Here is a 22,080-nt window from a genome sequence, read left to right as displayed (position 1 = left end):
AACAAAATTCGTATTCTAGGGTGTTTTATCCTCTATCCGATTGAAATTAAAAATTTTTGAACATTTCTATACATATAATACAAAAATTAAAAGTATGTTGCCTCTTTAAAAAAGAAAAAGAAAGGTCATTTGACCACTCATGGTAGGAATGAGTATACACGAAGTGCCGGTAGGTTCACCGTTAAAAAAAGATTGTACCGTAATAAAAACCCTCAACAACGTCTAAAAAGTATCTCGACTCATTATAAATATTTATACACTCGTGACCGCGGTAGCTGAAAATAAAAGTTGTAAGTAATTTTCGAGTTGTTCGCAGTTTATGGAGATCGCTGAGCGGGAAACGTTTATAAAGGATGTTTCGCTGAGATGGAGCAGTCGAGTACAAAGGGTACGTTGTACTAATTACTCGAGTGTTTCGCTCGACTGGTTCGAGAAAAAAAAAAGGTCGAACGGAGATCTTGATTCTCGATTTCCTCTCGGGGCACGGCTCGGCCTGCACTTTTATGGTGTACTTGTCGACCAACAACTTCGTATCGATTGCAATTTATCTGTATAATCCGGGAACGCCGTGCTCGGAACAGCGGTTGTCGGATGCACAAAGAGAGGGCAAAGAGATCAGGCAAACGCTAATTGCTTTCTCTCTATGAACCTTGCCAAGTTTCGTGTTTCTTCTCCGTGCGGTCGGGAAGAATACGAACGAGATTTCCCATCCGTTGATGCCGAGATTTTAATTAAATCCCGACCGCGGTCGCGTGCCGTCCGTTTGCCGTCCGAAGCGTTGACTGTCGTTGATTGGGGCAAACCTGTCGTGTTTTCAGACAATTTGACATAGTATTTATAATTCACCGTGTACTGTTATGGGGCACGACGAAACGAATCGATACAAATCGCTCGAAAACGCGAGCCGCTAATTTAGAACGCGACGATTTAACGTTTACTGACTGCTTACGCGGCAGTTTTCTTTTATGAAAAAGGCGGCCGCCGTTGAAATACGCGGAAAGGCGGGCAGAAAATACCAGTCGCGCGGCACGTGACTTATGGCAGCCGTACGTATATCGTCAAGAACACTGCAGTTCCGGTGGCGTAGGAAGCGTCGAGTGTGGAATATAAACTTTAACGGATGGCTTCTTCCACGGGTACCGTGTACCAGAAGTGATCTAGGACCTCTGTCCTATTCTTGCAGCTTCTTCCGTGCGATCCTCGTCCCAGATAGACCGTTTCACTGCGCCCACCATTGTTCCGGGTACGTGTTATCGCCTTCTATGCAGAAACGGCGGAGCTCGCTCCAAGGCGCGACGCTCGAAATCACATTGCTACAACGACCTGTAACGAAAATCAAGAAGTTCTCGCGGAGAATTTTCCTTTAACGATCGGGAGAAAAGACGATACCAAAATGGGTCTTCTCCATTCGACGGGGGGACAAGTTTGGAATTGTTCGAAGCGTGAAAAAAATGTTAAAACATAGAGAAAGCTTTGGTAGTTGAAATAGACAACTTCAACTATGAGATAACGGGGTCACCTGACTCATTAACATAAAACTTTTTGACACTCTCTGGCTTATTTCACTTTGATGTTTCAAGGAACATTATCTAGTCGCTTTGGTGCTCCAAAACACCCTTCCCGTGGTGTACTCTCCACTACGTCTATATGCACATAAATAAGCAACCTCGCGTAATTAGTCACGAGTCGCATAAAAATTCTTTCTCGAGTTTCTGGAATATTTAAATATTCCTAAGTTTTAAAAATTCACTAGCAGCGTGACTTCGAGTCTCTCATGCAGGGTATTCGGCCACCCCTGGGGTTAGTTTCTCCAAAACGATTTGGAATTTTTTAATTTTGTTGACAAACTTGTCCACCTTTCTGAATTTTTTTCTTAAAAGTGCGTAGGATTTCGGGGGTATATGTATTCACCAAAAATGATTGTAATTGACCCCTGCAGCTAAAAATATTTTTTTTAGGACAATTCGAAATTTCTTAATTTTTTCGAAAAAGTTCGCATCTTCTCGAATTTTTTTCTCGGAAATGGGTAGGATTTCGGGGTTACGTCTAATCACCAAAAATTATTGTACTTAACCCCTGAAATTGAAAATAATTTTTTTTTAACGGTTTGAAATTTTTTAATTTTGTCGAAAAATTTCGCTCCTACTCGAATTTTTTTCTCGAAAACGAGTAGGATTTCGGGGGCATGTCTAATCACCAAAAATGATTGTACTTGACCCCTGCAATTGAAAATAATTTTTCCAGAATGATTTGAAATTTTTTAATTTAATCTTTCAATAATTTTTTAACGAAGTCTGAATCAACAAATTAGTATTCTTGATTTTCGTCTTATTTTCACGCGGTGAACAAAAATATTCATTACGTATACAATACACGAAGATGTTTAACGAAACATGAATATACATATGGGAGCCTTCGATATTATCGTTGTAATTTCTTCCTGAACTCATGTAACAGCTCGAACGTTCGATACTTATATAATTCCTCGCGAAGGATTATTATTTATGCTTCTCGATGCAACGTCCGCGTTCAAAGTAATATCGCTATTTTTATTCTAGAGCGATCGAGCGTATATTGATTACTTAATTATCACGACGCGGTAACGACGTTCTTATCGATTTTCTTATGGTAAATCTCTTTTACGTAACGACGAAGTCGGATGCAGTTAAAGATACAAAACTGACGAGTGTTACGAAGCCGCCGTCATTAGTCATACAAATTAACAATCTATCACGATAATCAATGCTTCCGTTATCCAATTTGTAAACGATGTTTCTTCTCCTGTATCGGAATTCAAAATGAGAATTACAATCACGCAGCGTCCGAGATTTCTCGCGTCTCGGTTTAAAAAATGGTCGAAGCATTGTTTATAATCTCAGTCCGTGTAAATATCCATATCGCGTGTTTTGAGGGCTGAAGATTCTAATCAACGATGGTGGGTGGTCGTAGAATTTCGTAGATTAATATCTCCCGAAGGCGAGCGGAAGTTACAGAGGTCACGATTCACCAAACAGTCCCGTAACAAAGTCGACGCTAGCGACAATTTAGCGTTCGATTAAAATCTCCGATGCGATTGGTATTGTGAACGTTTGCCTCCGAGAACGTGATGGTTCAGAATAATCCGTAGCCTGCTCTTTCCTCAAGATTCTCGTTATAGATAATGCGTTTACCATCGCTTCCAATGGTATCCTGGCAGTTGGAGCTTCTCCGTTGCACCGGAAACGCAGGTTGTTTATGACAAGCTCCGAGGGTCGATTAATTGTCGGAGGAAAAGCGACTCGAAAGGGACACTTCACTTTGGTTCTTGCTTACGGGAAAGCTCGATGTAACACCTTCCGTTCTCACGTTACGATAGCACTCTTGCGTGAAAAAGGACGTAAATGTATATATTTTGACAAACCAGTTTGAACATATTTTTTTTTTTTTAAGTGGAAATTGTCTGTAAATTTAGTTTAAAACGGTTGAAACGTTTTCGCGAATAAACTATGCGTTACGCAAATTGATCTGTCCCGTTCGATTACGTGCCCTATTTATGCCATCTTTTATTATTCGAGTTTCAATTCATATTCGCGTTACGCGCCGTTTCTCGTCCTTTTTTCCCCACTTATTCTCCGCGCACGTCGGGAAATATGCGCGCCCGGATACATTACGCATTTATACACGTCTCACGTTTCATCCGGAGTCGAGTTAGGTCCATTTCCAATTTACATACCCGGGCTCTCGTCAAATGCTCACTTCACCTACTCGCGTACGAGATTCGTGGGTGGATATTCGTGCACGATCCCCTGCCGTTACCGGAGCTTTCAACGTGTTAAACGATAGCAATATTTCGTAGTCGATTATACGTCTCTATTTCGTCCGAATTAAATTTCTTTCATTTTTTTAATATTCTTCAAATACCGGTATTAACAATTATTCGAATTACCCGCGATTATCGACATACGAGTTCGAGATCATTTTTCTGCACGAGCTTTCACCATGAAAGTATATTAAATTCCAGAATATTTCCAGATTTTAGGTAATAAGAATTCTTATCAATTTAATTTAAATGTCGTCTCTTACTATTTTATAGTATTTTATTTTTAACGATGTTATTCGACCGCGTCGATTGGAAATATTTTTGTACACGCTATATGTCGTCGGAGTATACTAGATACAAATCAATCGGGAAGAGTGTGTCGAACACAATTTTAGATTGTTTGATTAAAGCGGGACGAAGCTTTTCGACGCATCTACACGGAATAGACGATAAAACGCGAATATGTACAATGCAGAAAATATTGGTTCAAATCAAGCCAGTATTAAGCATACCGGACGTTGCTATGCATTCGAACGAGATATTGTTGTTCGCGGTGCAATCGAAACCTCTGTCGCAGACTTGCACGATAATATAAAGTGATTATTGTAAAACAGATAACGCTGCAAATTGAATCGATTACACGACGTGTGTGGGTCGTTAAGATAATATGAGCGTCGTTAGCAACGACGAATAACGAAGATAATTTGTTTCGTGCCTCGAGATGATTGTTTTATAATTATTCAGGAATACGAACGATGGGGGAAAATCACGCGCGTGAACTTTTATTAATAGAATACATCGATATACTGCTGAAAACCTTGAACAATATATTACTCGACCCAACGTCTACGTTAACATACACGATTCGTAACGCTGCGAATATTTCACGTTGATTTAATTGTCAATTATTTTCTGAATTTTGATCAAGCTAACCCAGAACTTTAATAATAAGCTAGTTTATTTAGAAGACCAACGAAAAGTAGAAGTTCGCCTCTCGACATTTTTACGATGATGCAAAGTCGATATCGCTGGGATCCGTCTGGCTCGTGTTCCAAACGTTTGTCGGATTTTGGGGTTTGCAACCGATGTTACGCGGTGATTTATGCGTCCCGGGTGACTCGATTCGAATATGTTTCTATCGAGACCCGAATTAAACAGAATTAATTCGAGGAATTTTTATATTTCGAATCCTTGTTATTTCACTCCCTTCGAAAAGTCGATTATACTTGTTACCAGCAAAAAATCAAGAATCAACGAATACAGATTACAGAAACGAAAGAATATGCACCACAGATGAACGTGTTAATTCTCGTAACGCAAAATGATGAAATTTAATGTCCATTTCTCCGCGTTACAGTTCCATTTTTCAGAAGATCCAATTTATTAGTTGCTGTTAATTATAATTGAATCACCTGTTAATTGATGTTATTGCAAAGGTTCGCGAATTTTCGACAAATCGTGTACGATTGTTTGTCACAGGTTCGATCACTTTCGTTAATTGTAGTCGGCGTTTCTGCGCAGGAAAATTACTTCGCGCGTTCGACGTTTCGTCCGGAACGTAACGACCGTGAACGATTCAATTTCGTATTCGAAACGGTTCGCTTTATCATGCGGCAGATTATTGTATTGGCCAGTAGTTTGATTACCGATTGGACTCGAAGTCCTGTACGGTTCCTGTGCTCGCGGAGTCAGGTTCCGGAGTTCCCGTGGGATTGGTTACGAAGTTTCAACCAAGTTAAGATTAGTTAAGATAGCAGGTATCGAGACCTTCTCTCGCGAGGTTCCCTCTCACTCGCCTTAACGTGTACACGCCGTGCTTTCATTTTTTTTCTCTTTCCTCTTAGGTCATTTTCTTTTCTGTCCCTGACGTCGATGTTCCCAACGTATTTACAAGTTTCGACGTTGGCTTCGGGGAATTACTGGATCGCAATTTTCCGCGCCCCGCGCCTTAATGATAAGACCGTTAGTAGAAAGTGTCGATTATGGTCAGTCCGGAAAATTGTCGAAGAGATTAGATATGTTTCACACGTACATTTTTGTTAAAACTTCCTTACGGGCGATTTTAACGATACAGAATTCCTTCAACATATCTATACTGAAAATAAATATTTTTCCAATTAATATATATTTTATTGAAATTCTATAATACATGTGAGCAATATTGGAATTTTTTTCTCGCTTTATATCAGAGAAATTACTAGCAAAATACACGCTCGTCGTGAAACGATTTTAAAAAGAATTTAAGTAATTTTTCATGGTTTAAAATTAAAAAATTTTGAGACAGTTTGAGGTTGAAAGATTCGATGACAGTTGGAATATTTGCATTGGAAAAAAATGTTATCCTTTGCAAAAAATTCGATGGTTCGAAGTTCGAAGATTATTTCCAGAGAATTGTTGTGGAAAAGTGTTTCCCCGACTCGTCCTCGAGGATACGATGGCTGGAGCGTCGCGGAACGAACGATAAAAGTAAAATGTCGACCAATTACACGCAATTTATCACACGCTCGTGCAGAAACGACGTTTTTCAATCGACCGGTCGCTACATCGCCGATCACACGGGGGAATTTCTTTTCTGCTCGGGCGATGATTTAAACGCGTTTGTATCGGCCATTTAACCAACGCATTATTAGCCCAAGGTTTCTGACTGATTATTGTTCATCAGTAGAAGGAATCACGAACGTTTGCAAAGGCTATAAAAGATACGATAGGCTCGTTCAATTGTCAGTGTTCTACGGACTTCCTGCTGTTTTCTACGGAGTAGAAACGTCAGTTTCCATAGATCTCTTATTATCTGTGCGCTGATCCATGTTTCTTTTTTTATCTGTGCCTCTTTCGAAACTTCGATAATTATCCAAATTAATGTGTAATTATTCTTGAAAAAAGCTACCAGTTGATCGAATAAAAACTTGTCTGTCGCGTAAGAATAAATACTAAACCGAAAATGTGCTCCAAGAAATAAATTCGAACGGAACAAATTGGACGGGGACACTTTTCGACCATATTTTTGCATAAATCGATATCCTTCGTGTTATTACACGATGGCGGAATAACAGTTACACACCTATATGAAAGATAGTGGTAAATTAATGTAAATATTTTTTTCAGGAAGAAAAACGTCTGGATGTGCATCGTGGATCCGTCGATTGGAATCCTGTTGTTCTTTCGGTGAGTGCCTGAATTTATTTATCGATCCTTCTGTTACGATTTAATTAAGATTCCGCCGTACAATAGCCACGGTATTCTCGGTTTACTAAAAAACTGCAGTCTTTTTGTAATTACGTTTGAATTAACGATACTGGAAGATATCAAAGCTTCTCCGTCGAAGTGGAAAAAGTAGATATCCGATTTTAATGGGAACCGGACGACCGTTTCGAAAGCCGGTCTCTGTTCGGAAATGGATTTAACGAGGTGGTTCGAAAGAGAGAAGGGGCTGAACATGTCAGAGGGCAAAAAATCGCGTGTAAAAACGTCCTATATGCTGCGTGGACGAAACTGTTCCCGCCGGGGGTGGCGTACCGCTCCTAAATCGCAATGGGATCTCTGATGGAGTTTCCGTCGAAACACTGGTTTGTTGCAAATTTAGTCAAGTTCCTTCTGTGGCTCCAAATAAGACGAAAATCAAGAACAACAACAATTTACGCGTTTTATCTTCTCTTGAAGGGTGAAACCACTGTGACGAATTGAGAAAATCGAAATTTTATTATTAACTCCGTGAATATTCATGCGATTCACTTAAAACTTTGCACGGTGATTCCTAATACTATCCTCTTATGATCGCACGTCCGGAATTTTCAGTCGAACAATCAGTTTCTACCTGGTGTTAAAAGAAATATCGCCATTTTTACAGATTCATGAAATCTCTTCAAAGTTCCAGCATTTTATAATAAATTATTTTTTTATCAATCTTGTTGCCTATTACGTCTATGATAATGAATATATTTATACGAAATTTTTACAAGAGCTAGTTCGAGAAACGTACTTTCGAAAACATTGAACATTCATTAGAGAAAGTTTCAAAGTTACCCCGGATAAATTCTCGAGGGTTGCTTTTGTTTTCACCCGTCGCGGTGGTTTTCCCTTTTAATCTATCTTTTCGTCGGGAACGTAAGTTTGATCGGTCCATCGACAAAATATGTGGTTCCGTTGGTGAACATGGTTGTGCATGCATAATGCACGCTTTATATCGAGTGCAACAAGCCGTGCAACGCGCATTGAGGGTTTTAACGTTCGCTCTGCTCCAACAAGCTGTGCAGAAGACACTTGAAGCACTTGAAATGAAAAGTTTCTGCACAGCTGTTGGAAAGTCGGCACGCGTGGGCTTACACGTTTGTGGAAATTAAGTTTCATCCGATTCGGACTTTGTTTGAACGGAATTTTGATCCGCCGGCTGGAAAATGGAAAACGGATCGCTGCAATGCTTACAATACAACGAACACGCAATAATAATGTTTAAAAAATGACCAATGTCGATATTTAGCCATTTGTTATTTTTCAGGAACGCACGGTTCATTTTTCAGGTCGACAATTAGGGAACGAAACGAGAACGGGGTTTCGTCATTTATTTTATTAAACATTCATTTTGCTTGACATCCATTCGGGGCGAGACATGTTTACCCGTTAACGAGCGTCTGGAATTTTCTTCTTTTGCTCTAATTAGGTTGCTGCCTCATTTCGTTATACTCGAGACCGAGCGTCTCAAGATTTGCTTATTAGGTTCCTGAAACTCTGCATAAATACTAACTCGAGTATCTTGCTTGCACCAAAGGGACATAAATATTTTTGCTAATCTCCGGTTGCACAAATATTTTGCATATGTCTCGACGAGCGATATTAGAAACGAAGTGTTCAGGATGCTTCGGAGAAATTTAATATTAAAGCGATCTTTTTCCCCTGTGTTATAAACATTTCTAAGAAATCTAGTACAATGGATGATATAATTTTGTTACTGCGTTGAACTTGTAAAAATTCTGTTTTAGGAGGGGGGGGGAGTCTTCTGAAAAATGTGAAAATCACTGGTTCGTGGCATTCTTATACGAACAGTTTGTTTCGAAATATGGTCTGAAAAAAGCAGAGGTTTAAAATTGAGCAACACGTCCATGTTATTCGACGACATTGATCGTCTGGATATTTCGAACGCACCTCCCGGGCACATTGAGTTTCTAGCGATGACATATCTATGCCAAAGTATGCTCGTTTCATCGACGTACTGGCTGTCAATGTTAAAAGTTTTTGGATATAAAACACTCTCGCGACGGATTATAATACCGTACGAATAAACGTCAGCATCCGGATCAACCAGTCGCGCGTCAAAATTAGGAATATCTATCGAGATAAATTAATTGTCGGATTAAATATAAAATAATCGCGTTTGTAGCTACACCTTTTCATTTGTTGTATTTGCAGCGTATAAACTTGACATCTTTTCGACGGTGAGCCGATACGATCTCACTGCTTCACTCGAGATCATGCTCAAATAAAATCACACATCGTTTTAGGTAATGGAGATTATTACGCGATAAATGTAATTGCAATATAATTACGGTGCAATTGATTTTTAGATCTGTTGTAAAATATAGTTTCAAACAAGATAAAATTCGATGTAATAAAAATTCGCTGTAAAATCGTGAACGCGTCGATGGAATATCATCGCGCGTCAGAATTGACACACGCGCTATTCGTTTGCTATCACCGATCTGGATGCATGAACTGCATCTTGTAAAAGGCGCTTTGAACGTACACTGGTTTTACGCTGAAACGTTTCAATACTCCGTCGAAATTGTTATTCGATTCGTGTGCCCGCGTTGTATGTAAAACACGATGGATGGCTTCGTCGTTCAATCTTTTAAGGATTCATCTGGTCAAACGATGTCTAGCCTTTCGCGCTCAGAGTAGTTTCGCCTGTAATTGATGACCAAATCCAGTAGCTTTCGTGGAATAGTAAATCGGTATATTTCGAAATTCATATTACTTTCATTTATAATTTATAAACTCAGTAAATATCATACTATTATAATTTTATTCATAACCAAATCGTGTTCTTGTTTTTGCTCGTAGATGGTGAGACATTCTCGATTACAAATGTTTTTAGAATATAAAAATTATTTTGCGTTCCAATTTAGAACGCACAGTTGTAGAACTAGGAAAATGAGAAGGAAGATCACCCAGTTTCTATTTTATTCGCGTAAACGTCTTGGTTGTCGCGATGTAATAGCTCGTTTAGGGAGTTTTCGCGCGGTCGGCTGGCAAAAGTTTTTAAAGCGGCGCATTCAAAGGTTTTATCTTGCGCGCCGCGCGCTTCTTTCAATTTATTTTTGTATAACTCGCTGCCAGGATGGTGTTTCACGGGGCGCCTCGACGCTCGCGATATAATTTCATTCCACTTTTCGCGGCGTCCGATAGCAGGTTTATTTATTCGTGTCCTCGTAACTTTCGCGGGTTCGCGTTATTTTCCAAACTTTCGTATTCCTCGGCGCACATGCGTCTTTGTAACTTGATTCGCGATGAGAATGTCTCGTACGAGCAAGATTGAAGCTCCCAGACGTCACCGTGTGAGTGCAATTGAATTATTTAATGCAGGATAACGTCTCTGTCAGGACGATTATTTGTGAAACATTAATCACGAATAATCACTGTTTTATTTACCATTCTCATATCACAAAATCCAAACCTGATCTTTTACACATTTATTTAACATTTTCATGCACTCGACCCTTCCCTTTGATTTTGTTATAATGAGCTTGAAAGGGGTCTCAACGTGTTCGTTATTCGCGTGTTATTTTTACAGGAGAAACTGCAAGGATTGTTTAAAATTTTAAATAAATATTTCACGGTACTCCGCGCAAGAGAGAATTTTTGGCGAATATTATCTACGTCTCCGATGTTTTTATGGGAGGTGCTTTTTAATTCTTTCTCACTCGGGCTTCATCGGAGTTGGATTAAGCTTTGTTAAAAATAATAGATCGCAGTTTAATGAGATAACATATCTTCAGTGCCAGAACTTTGCTATTTAATCGCATGTTCTCCACTCCAGCGCCATCATCGCTGTACGGAACGTACTTATTAATAATTAAAAGGGAATGAAAGATAAATATAACGTGTGTGTGTTTTTTCAGAATATTTGTAACGAACGCGGGTCAGTTTTATCGGGATAAATGTAGGTCTTCGTAATTTCTCTAATCCCCATAGTAACAGTTTCTATATTTCCCAGCCTCAGCGACGTGTTTCCTTTTTCGAACGAACGCAGTTTCTCCGTGTGGAGTGGAAACGTGTGCTTCCCTTCCTTAAATGGAAATATAAAAATTCTTAATTACGGAGTCAGAGATCCGTGTTCTGCCGCCATTCTCTTTGCGTGCGTTTCTTAATTATACATCCCATTTATTTATTGCACGGGTAAAAATTATATTTTTACAATATTACGAGTTTCGTAATCACTCGTAGAAACGAATATGGCGGCTGTGATGACTGAAAATTCTATTTTTATAGAGAAATACAGTCTTATAGTTACAGAAAATTGCACAATTCCCAAGAAATTTCTTTAGGCCTTTCACACCGGTATACGGTCCATAATAATTAATATTTTCATACGAAATTTTTACAAAAACTAGTTCAAGAAACGTTCTGTCGACTCCATTAAACATTTATTAGAAAAAGTTTCAAAGTGACCCTCAAAAAAATTCAAGAAAATTGCTTTTATTTTCAGTCGTCACAGTGGTTTCCCTCCTTGAATGCAAATGTTGCTCGAACGCAGAATCAATGTGGCGGGGGTGGTGATTGAAAGTTCCTTTTTGTAGGGGAAACCTAATATTTACGGGTGTTTCCAGGATCGAAAGGGGGGGGGGGGGGGGGAAAAAATTACGGAAACGATCGTTCGAGGATCGAGTGGGTAATAAAAACCGGGTAAACCGAAGCAACGGCGATCTTGGCGCGCTCGCGACACCGCTAGGGGTTCGTATCGTTGATTTTCACCCCCGTAGGAAGAGCTTGCGCCAGTTCGGCTCGCGTCGCAGAGAGAGACGTGCGCCGCGACGCGCCTTCTCTCGGGCCAGGTGACCCTTTTCGTAGTGGCGCGCGAGCACCCGGTGCCAGTTTCGTTCAACTGTTCGAAGAAGAATCATCTCGTTCGTGCCTGTCGCGCTGTCGTTTCGTTCTTGATCGATAGAATGCGACGATCGATCTCGAAAATAAAAGTTCTCGCGGGTGTTTCGCGGATAACCTCAACGGGAGCCGATCGAAGGATCTGAACGATACACGGAAATCGAATCTTCGATAATGATCCCCGATGGACGATGTCGTTGTTAGAGACGAGATGAGATCTCGAGTCGCAGGTTCGTTTGTCCACGAGACGAGTGCCGCGATCGAGTGATTCGAACTATTTCGAAGGATTTCGTAGGAATTCGGTGCTTTCGATCGGACACGTGCACGCGGGGAGACGTCAGAAACGCGTCGACGAGGATTTGCAAGGTACAAGGACCCGTAACCTTTCGAGATCGTCGCCACGAGGTTCTGTGCTATGATTCGACCCACCGACGAGGCGATATCGTTTCGAGGGAGGCGATGGTACGCGAACGGATCGCTGGACTCCGGTAGAATACGTTGCGAGTCTTACGGTCTGGCGATATTTTGACGAGCTCGTTCGGTTAACAACTTGGAGACTATCGACGGCGGACCATTATATCGGGGAACCGCTGGCTCGAGTACGTCGTTAAAGGATCTGTGCCCGCGTAGTGTGAAAACGGTGTTCGAGTGGTGCTGATAGAAAACAGTTTCGGGACCGGCGACGATGGGATCGGACGGGTTAATGCGTGGCTGAGCAACGGTGATTGTCTCGGAACCGCGGCGATTGTTCCTAATTAATCGTTGCTGCTTTTGCACGGAACCTGGTTTCGCTGTCGTCAACTTCGAGCTTGACAAATATTACTGTGAGTACCGTGCACACGGATTTTTTGGGGGAAAATATTCATTTTCTTTTTCACAAAGGAACGCGTGAATCTTAAATCGCGTTTACATGTTTACACCCCCAGCAAAACAAAGGGTCTCGTGTCGTTTGATTAATTCATTTTGCTTTGGGATTTTAGTATAAATTCGATTAATATATTTTCAATATTTAACATAGATTTATTCTGCGGTCTTACCACGAGAATAAACAATTTATTTCTACTATGAAAATGTCTTATGGACCAAATTAGGGACCAGGAGAGATATTTGTCGTAAAGAAGAAGAAGCATTAAGAAATAATTAATTTTCATTGTCTGGCAATTATTTATCACTTTCTCCCTCGTACGTCATTTCATTGACGACAGTTAATGAACAGCAGCATAAAATATGCATCTGTCTGCACGTGAAATATTTCCTCGCTGAACTCATTCTCGTTTGGGAAGCTCAAAACTCGAATTTTCACTATGCATGTAAACTTAACTACCATGCATAAGTACGTACGTGCAATGGATTAAAAATTTTATATTTTAAAATTTACTCTCACCGTATGAGTGCTCCAGGCAGAAATAATGGTAAAAGTTATATTGGAAGATCTTCGACTTTGCTCTGTACACTTCCGATAAGACGAAGGTGGTCACATATTTCTGCACGGTGGTATATATGTACCGTGGCTGCACAGAAAGATAAATAATACATTTTCTCTTTATTTATCGTAAATATTTATTCCGTAATTTTTGTAACCCTTCGAGAGGGATATCGTTCTCAGTAATCTTGGACCAGCTGTCATGCACGATATTTTCAGACTGGAATTTTCGCGATTTTCGAATCATATTTCGCACCAACGTTCTTTTTCTCCTCTCACTGCACGATCTTTTCGAAATTCAGTCGTGTTTCTCGGGGATTCTGTTGTAAAGTGAAATTACATTCAACGGTAAACAGTGCACGTGACTTTTGTACAGTAATGTATATTAAATGTTATATAACGCGTGTAAAATATGACTGTTCGATGTTAGATCGAACTCGAAGTATTTGATCATGAATTGAGGATTTTTATAGATATTTTTTAGAGTTTTAACAGCCTTCATCTTGTTAGGTTACGTTTCGCTAGGGGTCGTGAATTGTTCTTGTTCTTGTTCGCTATTGACAAAATGTCTGGCAAAATGTATTCGATTCTGGAGTAATGTATCGACGTCTGTCGAGCGTTGCAAATGTTTGCTTTTACAGAAAATTGCCTTTACCGAGTCGACGTTCGCCTGCTTTGCCTGCTCGCGTTTGCGACGAATTCGCACAATGCGCTCTGCAACTCGAGCAAATCGAAAGTATATTTACCGCGTAATTGGCTCGTTTCTCACGTTGATTTTCGCTCTCGATGAACAGGCAACGAATATTCGTTAAACAGTGTCTCATAGATTCTGTTAGTTTTCCAACGAAATAAATGAAATCTCTCGTTGACGCGTATACTTGACCGGTTAAACGATAATTTAAGCAATAAAGCGTATAAACAGTGACGGAGTAAGACGGAGGAGAGCAGATATAGTTCACTCGGGGTTGCATTAGATGTTCCATGAAAATATTATGTGCTCCGTTCGTATCTGTATGCCGACCTCGATTCGGGTCAAATGTAAAAAGCTCCTATTGCAATTCAGCAGTTAACTACGACTCTACGAGCTGCATCTGGTGTTCAAACTGAGCGGCCATGGCTGCCGGGAACCGCGTCTACATCTGCATTGCATTTATATGCGCGAAAGACACGTGGGATAACTTCGACACTGTTTGATTCATGCCTGGTAACTTCTTCGAGTAAATTGCAAAAGTCTTTTTTCATAAAAGAGTCAGAAATGTCTCATAAAATTCACCGTTCTCGTTTCACAGTGTCTAGAACAAAGTGCAAGAAGATTGATTTGTTCGAGATACAGTTTTTCGCGTTGATTATATAAACAACTGTCGGGGTCACAAAGTGAGATATTTCATTGGTTTCAAATCGATTCATCGCTTTGTCGCGGAAGCATTATTCGGTCGAAACGCGATGCAGTGTTTCCTCTTGTCCCGTTTAAGCAAGTTTGCGTATGTTAATTTTCCAACAGGCTCGCTCGAGCGTCGAAATCTCTTCGATCATAGTAGACATTTATTATCGATCTTTGAATATCCGTAGAAAACGCCTGGATCTATGTTTTATTTATTCACGAAAACGTGACGAACAAAAAATGGAAGCTGACCTTAAAATATCGGAATACAAAAATTTCTCCGCTCTCCTCTCTCAAAGAAGACCTCTTTGCATATCCTGGGCTTCTTCAGCGATGCACGCATCTTTCCCAACGTCTGTGGATGTTTAATCTCAGGAATGTTTCCTGTTTGCTACCATCGTTTCTCGAGTCCACGTACAGGGTGCAACTCGCGAGATATTTGAAACTGTCTGGAAAAAATGTCCGTGTAATTTGGTTAATCACAGGGAAACATGTTCCTAGAAAAATGAGTGAACTCGTTTCGACGTAATCATATAATTAATTTACCGTCGCAAGTTTACGAATAATGGCGGCCTAGAAAGCAACCTGGCAATATTTTTCACCGAAGAAGTGGATCAACCGTCTTCCTACGACGCGAGAAATTATTTCAATAGTTTCTGTCACGCGAAACGCGTACATTTCATCCCTTTAGAGCAATCAAACGCTTAAGGAGACCACTCTGATGAAAATAAAAGCAATTTTTTAAGAACTTTTTCGGGGTTACTGAGAAACTTTTTTTTTAATGAATGTTTAATGTTTTCGAAAGTATATTTCTTGAACTACTTGTAAAAATTTCGTATTAGGAAACGTTGTTACCTTGTTTACATCCATCAAAACTTCTGGAACTTTGTCATTTTGGCGAATTTTACTTTCTAAACACTAAAAAGACACAATTCAATTCGTCACAGTGATTTCCCCCCCTTAATATCGTTTCATAAAATCGTGCAAATAACTTGCACTTCTGCCACGTTTCGCCTTAAGGTGGTTTTAACGCGGCTCGTATGAAAATTCTTCCGTAACGTTCGCGAGTATATCTCGTTTTCCTTGCATCGGACGCGTTCGTTTCGAAAAATGAGCCGCGAAGGCGCACGTTCACGGTCGTGCGTGACGCAAATAATCGAACCACCCCGCGGTTATCGGAAACATCAATTTTTTTGTTTACGTCTAACGAGACGAGAGATAATGCGAACGATCGCGATGCAGGTTTCTCGTTATTTCGCGTATTCCGACCGCGAGGGGAAAGACAAAGAGCGAAAAAAAAAATAAAACGGGTGTAAAAATGGACGGTCGTTTCGCGCGCCGGCATTAAAGTTTAAACGAACACTAATCGCTCACGGGACGAACAGTTTGCAAATCGGATCGTGTGCAGATAGCTCGTTAAATATTTCACGCGCCCGGACGCGGTGACAAGTTTACTTTCGTCGTCGAACGAAATTCTTCGTTAACGGTGCTGTTGACGGTTCGTTTAATTTATTAAACGACAGGAACGGTCGGTGGCAACTTGTTATCGATGAAAATTGATGTCCGTTTGCCGGTCGTTTTGTTCGAGTGTATAGTTTAACGGCTAACGATTAGGGTGATTTATCGCGGTGGGCCGATTCGCCCTTGCTTAAAATTCATTTGTGCTTGTTAAAACGGCTTGTAAATACTGCCACCAACGAACTGTATTATATTTAAGTACAACCTGCGTTCGTATTCATCGAATCGATACGATTGTTATTAGACGAAAGATAACAATTTTTTTTAGCACTGAAACTATCGACAATTATATTTATTTGTACCAAGGAAATTGAAAGGACGTATAATGAAATGGAAATGAATGTTTATTTATTCTTTTATAAAAAATTAATGAGAATTTTAAAAAATCGTGTCGAGTAAATTCTTGACAATTTTTATTAGAAATTGTGAATTATTTCGAATCACTTCCTGTGCAGTTCTAGTGTTAACAAATTTAATAGAAATTAAATATCATATTTATGTTTGCAAAAGCCTGCAAGGTTTTTACAATTCTACAAAAAATCACAAACACTCGAAAATGTCTGAACTGTAACATAAATCTCAGTATTTTCTAAAATAATTGAAAATTTCAATATTGCACGAAAGGATCCATATTTTAAATAATGTTAGCAGAGGTCCCCATTAATTGATCTGTTTGACAATAGAAAATTCGTTGAATTAATTATGCGACGCGATCGGTCATCAGTAAACAATGCGTATTGGGGAACGTATGCTTTTGTTTATATAGGTAAATTAATAGCTCGCCGCGGAGCGATTCAGTGTTTGGTTTCGATTCGAATTTCTATCCCGTTTGGCGAAAGAAAATTAAACTCTTCCGGAATCGGTACAAATATGACTTCTATATTTTAAAGAAGGTATTTCAAATATCACGATGCGTCGAAGCAACGGGAATTCGAAGAATCCCGGAACGCGAGGCTTTATAGATCCTAATTACTGCATTTTTGCAAGAATTTTTTAAATAATGCACAAAACGAGTTCATCTTTTGCTGTTCGTTTCTCGATAGCAAAGTACTCCTGAACTGGCACTTTACGGTGATTTTATTGATATTTTTAATGTAAAATATAATATCTATAGGGAGAACATCTTTTTATTTCGTCTTAGAATACGTTTCTTTTTCTCTTGCAAGAGTTCGCGGATCTTAACCCTTTAACGCTCATATTTTTCGGGTTAACCAACAATAATCAGTTTTCTTTATTGGATTTGTTTCTAAAAATACGGTTTTTGTTAATTACAATGTTGTATCTGACGTATAATTTGAAAGGAAACAAATATTATAATCCCTTGAACCTTTGGATTAAACAAATATTGTTTTTCAAAGCAGTCAGACTCGGGCATGAACGTTAAGGGGTTAATAAACGCGTGCAAAGACCATTATGACTCCGTTGGACCGTTGTTTGAAAAATTGTACTGCTGTAAATTTCGCGCCCAGGAGACACCGAAATGTACCATAATTATTCATCGCGTTGAAACTCGCGTCACAATTGTTCAACGAGAGATTTGGCCATCGCATTCTCCTTTAAACCGCTTTGGATTTCGAAGAGCCATTATGCGAGAATTGCAATTCTTATGGAATATTACGCGAATCTCTGATAACAAAGGGGTGTTTGTCCTTTGTCCGGCGTAAAAGAGCGATGGTGCTTTTTACTTTATAATTGAATAACACGATAGTGTACCGAAATGACGGAATTCGGAATGGCTGGGCCCGCGCGAGCGCCGTTTCGCAATTTTTAGCATGTCAGCGAATTTCTCGTGTAATTTACCGAAAATTCTCGGGGTACCTACGCGCTTTATGAATTTATCGAAAAGTTCATCTGCGAACGACAGTAACAAAAATGCGACCGTAACGTTTAATCTCCTTTGAGGCTGTCGGTACGGAAATTTGCCGGCGAAAAGAAACTTTTCGAACGAAATTACAGTGATTTGTATTCGCGGGCGTTCAACTTTGGCGCAATCCACGCGTGAATTTTGTTTTACTTTACTCTTCACCCCTTTGGCCTCGTCTTTTTCGTCTGTTCGCCGTTGCTATTTTAATTTACGTTTTGTGCTTTGGACCTGATGTGTACGTTAAAAAATAAACTACGAATTGATAGTCTTATTCGGTCCAAAAAATGTCATATTTTGACATTTGACTGAACTCAGTTTCGTACTGATGCTGAAAATATTAATTATCAAGACCGTCTACCGTAAAATTAATAAATATTTGTATCACTCTGTACATGCTCGTTGCGTGGCACGTACTCCCACACGTTGGCACGCAGCGTCGGTTGTTTTTGTTCATGCGTAGCGAGCCGTGGCGCATTAAAATGTAAAAGAGAAATACGTCGGTTTGAATTACGACTCTTGATTAAAAATCCTCCATTAAAATCGAGAGAATTCGCGGAAAAACCCCTCCCGGGTGGCAAAAATATTATGAATCGACGCGGGAATCGCGCGGTTAAAAATGTTTTTGTTTCGTGGACAATTTTATTCGCCGTATTTCGCGAATAAAATTTCGAATTTTTGAGCCGTTCCCGCGACAAAACCACGGCAGTCGCCGTGGACTAAACGACGAGCTTTTAAGTTTGCTAATCGCGGACGAGTTCGACACAGAAAAGAGGCCTGATTGGCGGCGAAGGGTGGTCGAAAACAAGTTCGAATTAAATCGAACAATCGACGGATCGGTGGGACTGCAGCGAGAAAAGGGGGCGATCTCGTCGTAGTAAAAGCGCGGGGGCGTTAAAACGCAAATGCCGACGAAGTGCGGTTTCGTGTTAGGGGCTGTGAAAGGCCCTCGAGCTACATCCGCTTCCATCCACCTATTCTTCCGTGCTGGTTTCCACGCCGTGTTCGCACGCGTCTTTATTGGCCGTCGTGGAAAGTACCGATGCACGATCGTGTGCAACCGCAGGCGGTCAAAATTATTTCGAGCGTGTTTTGCTTGCGACTAATTCTTAAAGTGCCACCCTTGCTAGGGAAATTATTCAGCGCAGGGTTTCTCAGACTGGAGATCGTGGACTTCGTACTTTAACCCCGTACCAGTTATTTGAATCGACAAGTGTTACATTCGATTTCTACAGTAATGATTCTTAAAATGAATGTGTCTCTTTGTTGGCATGTTTCTTAAATGTTTCTATTGACGTCTTTTTTTGGCAAAATTAAAAAATTTCAAATCGTTCTGGAAAAATTATTTTTAGCTGCGGGGGTTATTTACAATTATTTTTGGTGAATACATATATATCCGAAATCCTATCCACTTTCGAGAAAAAAATTCAGTAGCTGGACAAATTTATCGGCGAAATTAAAAAATTTCAAATCATTCTGGAAAAATTATTTTTGGTTCTGGGGGCCAATTACAATCATTTTTGGTGAATACATATATATCCGAAATCCTATCCATTTTCGAGAAAAAAATTCAGTAGCTGGACAAATTTATCGGCGAAATTAAAAAATTTCAAATCATTCTGGAAAAATTATTTTTGGTTCTGGGGGCCAATTACAATCATTTTTGGTGAATACATATATATCCGAAATCCTATCCATTTTCGAGAAAAAAATTCAGTAGCTGGACAAAATCGGCGAAATTAAAAAATTTTAAAACATTCTGGAAAAATTATTTTTGGTTCCCGGGGTCAATTACAATCATTTTTGGTCAATAGATATACCCCCGAAATCCTACGCATTTTTGAGAAAAAAATTCTTAGACGAAAATGTAATTTCTGGCCAGAAATGTTGCCCTGAAGTTTCATGCGAATGTTTAAAACGTCATAACTTCTGAACGGATTGGAGGATTTTATTGTTTTAAAAGGCAAACAACGTGTATTTTAACGAAATATTAGTGGAAATTTTAACAATCTTGAAAAAGTTGTTCTTTATCCCCGTAAAGTGAGAAAAACCTCCTAAAAAAAGTCCAATTTTCAAACGTCCATAATTCCTACAATAGTGAATATATTTCAATTAAATTTTTTTCTAAAGTAGAGCTCATAGATACCTATAAAAGAGTATTAGACAACTTTATTTGTAGGACGACAAACAAAATTACTAAAAATCTAAAATGAATTTTTAAGAACAATCGACAGGGGGTAGGTGCTTAAATTTTTCAGCGCAAAAAAAAAATTTCAAATCCTTCTGAAAAAATTATTTTTAGCTGCGGGGGTTACTTACAATTATTTTTGGTGAAAACATATACATCCGAAATTCTATCCACTTTCGAGAAAAAAAATTCAGTAGCTTTACAAATTTATCGGTGAAATTAAAAAATTTCAAATCATTCTGGAAAAATTATTTTTAGTTCCGAGGGTCAATTACAATCATTTTTGGTGAATAGACATGCATCCGAAATCCTACCCAGTTTCGAGAGAAAAATTCGAGTAGGTGCTGACATTTTTCGGTGAAATTAAAAAATTTCAAATCATTTTGGAAAAATTATTTTTAGTTGCAGGGGTTAATAACAATCATTTTTGGTGAATACATATGCCCCGAATTCCTACGCACTTTCGAGTAAAAAATTCATTACCGAAAATATAATGTCTGACCATACATTGATATGTTTCACTGAAATTTCATGCGTACGTTTGAAAAATCATAACTCCTGAACGGATTGGAGGATTTCAATGTTTCAAAAGGCAAACAACGCGTATTTTAACGAAGAATATGTGGACATTGTAAAAATTTTGGAAAAGTTGTTACTTAACCCCGTAAAGTAAGAAAGACCCCATAAAAATGGTCCAATTCCTTGGTTTTATCACATCATATGTAGGTATAGTCCAATTATCCGGTCATATTTGATTTCCCTGCATTGCCACAGTATGCCGGATAATCGGAATTTTACTGTACTCTCATTCGGCTATTAATGACACGAATTTGTACCTTTTTACTTGGTCCTGTCAAGGGTCATTAGGATCCTCACATTTTGGAGGGATAGAAATGTTCAATTTACGAATCACTACTGTAGCGCGTACAATTACTACTAATTTCATTTGACTATTAATTATTACAAGTTTTTACCTTTTTATTTGGGCCCCTCAAGGGTCACCAGATGGAATCGAATTTCACAGCAACCAAGTAAAAACAGAAACTGTTCCAAAAGCGTATCAAACTTCGAGAGAAAGAATCGTCGTGTGGATCTTGCGGTAGTTTTCGACGAGGTAATTTAGGGTGGACTCGTTTTCAGCCTTCGAAACCTCGTTACGCGTTGGCCCGTGTTCCGGTGTTACTTTAGGTGCGTGTAAATCGTCGCGCATCTGCGCCGTTCCCACGGGGGAAGGGTCGGCCGGCGGGATGAAAGTACGAAGAGCGAAATTCCCAATTAAAGGGGAATAAAGATGGAAATTTTCGGCGCGCGAACGAATTTTTGCAGCCGCGGTGCTTCGTCCCGCTTAAATCCACTGTAAATCCGCGCGGAACGTTTGTTAAAAGTACGCGACGATGTGTGGGGGGTTGGACGCGCGTTGGTGTAAAACCGGCTGTTAAATTTTCATTCGCCTGTATCGGTTTTGCCGGGGACACATTTAGGGCGGATTAGAACGCAGTTTTTGGATTCGGTTAACCGATGCTTGGTGACGATAAATTTCTTTGGATAACAATCTGCGCTCAGTGGTCGAATCAACGCTCCCGTTTCGTCTTTTATGGGTTTTTCCACTGTGTTTACGTTTTGCATCGCATAAAATCCCACTGGTGTACAAGAGAAAATATAATCTTTTACAGTATGTAATATAGAAATACGATCGTTATTGAAACTTGTAATTTTTAATTGCAAACCTGATTTTCGAGGAACTTTTAATGACTAAAGATTCAAGTTTTCCTATATGTTATGGTTTTTTAGCCTTCACTCACTGTTTTCATAATTG

General features: G+C 39.4%; 1 protein-coding gene across 2 annotated transcripts in view; it reads left to right on the top strand.

The window, feature by feature from the left end:
- LOC122398171 (cysteine-rich secretory protein 2-like) overlaps nucleotides 1-22,080 on the top strand; it is a 117,154-nt gene that overhangs the window by 18,935 nt on the left and 76,139 nt on the right. The window contains exon 5 of one of the 2 annotated variants that reach the window (XM_043397835.1): nucleotides 6,905-6,964. The gene's annotated coding sequence lies outside the window, so the exon portion shown is untranslated. Of the gene's footprint in view, nucleotides 1-6,904; nucleotides 6,965-11,943; nucleotides 12,718-22,080 lie in introns of those variants that run through there. The other variant, XM_043397836.1, reaches the window with a different exon arrangement.

The sequence above is a fragment of the Colletes gigas genome, unplaced genomic scaffold (assembly GCF_013123115.1).
Source record: "Colletes gigas isolate AHSC1104 unplaced genomic scaffold, ASM1312311v1 Colletes_gigas_Sc00011, whole genome shotgun sequence".
NCBI lineage: Eukaryota > Metazoa > Arthropoda > Insecta > Hymenoptera > Colletidae > Colletes > Colletes gigas.
Note: the sequence above shows the minus strand (reverse complement) of the source record. Positions and strands in the feature narration are given on the sequence as shown.